The sequence below is a fragment of the Oryzias melastigma genome, linkage group LG8 (genome assembly GCF_002922805.2).
Source record: "Oryzias melastigma strain HK-1 linkage group LG8, ASM292280v2, whole genome shotgun sequence".
Lineage (NCBI taxonomy): Eukaryota > Metazoa > Chordata > Actinopteri > Beloniformes > Adrianichthyidae > Oryzias > Oryzias melastigma.
Window position 1 is genome coordinate 1,067,872 of NC_050519.1, and position 2,885 is coordinate 1,070,756.

The following is a 2,885-nucleotide window of genomic DNA, read 5'->3' on the forward strand; positions in this document are numbered from 1 at the left end:
TGACCACAGTTCAAACATCCGTTGACGTTTTGTTGAAGCAGACTTCAGTGGTCATTTTGGTCTCGACAAGTTTCCGTTTCAGCATTTTGGACATTTCTGAAGCTCCACAGCTTCACTTGGCGCAGTTGCCATGGCAACATTATGCATTCAATGAAGGCGTTGACTTCCGCAGGCGAAATCTATCAGTTCTGAGACGAGTGTAAATGCTCATGGGGTCAAACTAATGAGCCAAAAATGGTCAATTTACATTTCTTATTAGATATTTTTTTACTTTTCTGCGAGAAGATTCCTTCTGTCGGCTTTACCAGAGCAGGAGAAAAATCAAAATTTTAATCAGGAGTCAGACTACAAAAAAAATAAAAAAAGTTTTAAGTGAAGTCTGAGACAAGTTAGCATGACAAGCTCAAAGCAGGCGAGGAACCTTGAAGTAGCTGCTGCTGTCTTCATTATGAAAATCAGATGCAAAGTGAAAGTCGTGGCTATGAGTGACTTTCAAGGCAAGAAAGACAAAGGACACATATCAAACATGCTCCATCTTTCTGGAATCTTCATATCCTAAACATCCTTGTTCACCCACTCCTTCAGGTCAATATTAGCACAAAAGGCTCCACCGGCTTGAAGTACCCAGTCAAATTTACCAAACACTGTTTGACTCCCGCTATTAAATCTGTAGATGAAAGAATCACCAAGGGCAAACAGCTCCCAAGGCTATGAAGCCAACACACCGCCTCACATAACACCCCGGCACAATTAGAAATTTAAATGGAGTCCGCATAAATGCGCTTCTTTGAATATGACTTTGAAAATGTCATAATTAGCGTCAAGCCCAACTGATATCAAGCGAAAGAGCCGAGTCCGGCGTATTCGGTTCATTCATTGATCTGCTGCAGTCAGGAGCTCGGCCCATTGATTAGAGCACGCAGAAGCCAGATATACCTAAGGAAGAGCCGCAGAACCAATGCTGTTAAACGCATCATTTATGCACTTTTACAGGGGAGGAGAAGGACAAACAACGAACGGAGAGGAGGGAAAACGACAAAACCAGAGGGGAGAGAGAGATAAGGAATCGCAGATAAATTCTCCGGGGAGCAAACGTGTTCAAGAGAGGAGTGACCAATCAAGATAAAGAGAAAGAGGGGCTAAAACTCTGATAAGAGACATGACAAAGTGTAGAATGACTGAGTCAGGACGGGTGGAGGCAGCGCCGCTGACCTGCTGCTCTTCATCGCAGTTCAGAGGAGGAAGAGGAGCAGGAGGAAGAGGAGTGCGCTTAGCAACAAGCTGCTGAAACCGAGAAATCCAAACACATAAAACTCATTCATGCAAAATGATTCAGGAAAGATGGTTTTTGGTTGATCAACATTATAGGTTTGAAAAACTCAAACATTTGCTGCTGCATGACAGCTCTTTGAAATCATAATCCTGAAATCTGTCATTGTCCTGCAGCTCCTCAGCATTTCAGGAGCTAAAAGAACAGATGAGATGGTGAAACATCGTCTGATGTGAGGAAGAAGGCAGAAACTCTCTGAAGGCAGCAGAGAGAATTCAACCCTCAACATACGGACAGTTTGGGTTTAAACATGTAAAAGAAACAATAAGTTCATTAAAAAGTGAAGCTAATCTGTCAGTTTAAGGTAGAAGATTAAAATCTCACCAGAGATGAGGATGTTTTTAGTGTCGTGGATCCTGCTGCTTCAGTAGATTGGATGGAATCAGCCCAGTTTCTGATTAACTGAACACACCTGATCCAGGTGAGCAGCAATTACTGCAGCAGGGTCAGCTGTAAAACAAGCAGGGGGGAGCCCTTGATGAACGGGGTTGGAGACCCCGCTCTAGAACACAAAGACATTCAGGAAGTCTGTTAGTATAAGCTGAAAAAGAACCAAACAAAGAGTTTCTGGAGGAAGTTCCCCCTACAGCACATGTGACAAAGTCGAGGCCCGGGGGCCGGATCCGGCCCTCCAGATCATTTTATTTTATTTTATTGTTATTAATGGCCTGATTGCATCTTGTATTTATTTCTAACTTGTATAATTTTTACTAAGTATATTTTTATGGAGAGTAAAATATTAAAGTTATTTAAGGTTTAAGTTGATTTATTCTGGAATAATATTCCTGCCTTTTTATTATTCATGATTATGTTAAAAAGTTACAGTTTAAAGTATAAAAAATTGACATTCTGCTAGCTTTTTAGACTATTTCAGAATTTAGTTATTTTTTCAGCTACATGCTAGCTGTTTTGGCTAATTTTGATGTTTTTTAAAAGTTTTTAGGCTGTTTTGGAATCAAGCCAATATTTACAAACTGGCTGTTTTGGCTAATTTAGGCTTTTTTTCAACATTTTTAGGCTATTTAGAAGTTTAGCTATTTTTTCAGCTACATGTTAGCTGTTTTGGCTAACCTAAGTTTTTCTTTTTTAATGTTTTTAGGCTAATTTTGGGATTAAGCTAATATTTTAGCTGGCTATCAGCTTCAACGACTCCAGAAATCAATTTCAACATCTTCAGCTGCTAAATTCAGTTTACAGCATTCACACTGGCATTATTGTAAGTAATGCTATTTATCTAGTTCATAATTATGTTAAAAAAGTTACAGTTTTAAAGTTTTAACAATGAACATTCTGCAGCTTTTTGGACTATTTTGGCATTTACTAAGATTTTTTAGGCTGTTTTGAAGTTTAGCTAATATTTCAGCCACATGCTAGCTGTTTTGACAAACTTAGGCTTTTTAGAAGTTTTTTAGGCTAATATTGACATGCTAGCTATTTTGGCTATTTTGGCTTTTTTCAGATTTTTAGGTTATTTTGAAGTTCTGCTTTTTTCCACCGACATTCTTGCTGTTTTGGCTAATTTAGGCTTGTTTTTTATTTTTTTTTAGGCTATTTT

General features: G+C 38.7%; 1 protein-coding gene across 1 annotated transcript in view; it reads right to left on the reverse strand.

Annotated features, from left to right (window-relative positions):
- The window catches only part of rbfox3a (RNA binding fox-1 homolog 3a), a gene marked incomplete in the record, with an annotated part of 614,011 nt that extends 612,253 nt beyond the window's left edge, over positions 1–1,758 (reverse strand). Inside the window, 1 exon segment of the mRNA XM_024272938.2 lies at positions 1,655–1,758.
- Between the last annotated feature and the right edge of the window lie 1,127 nt (positions 1,759–2,885).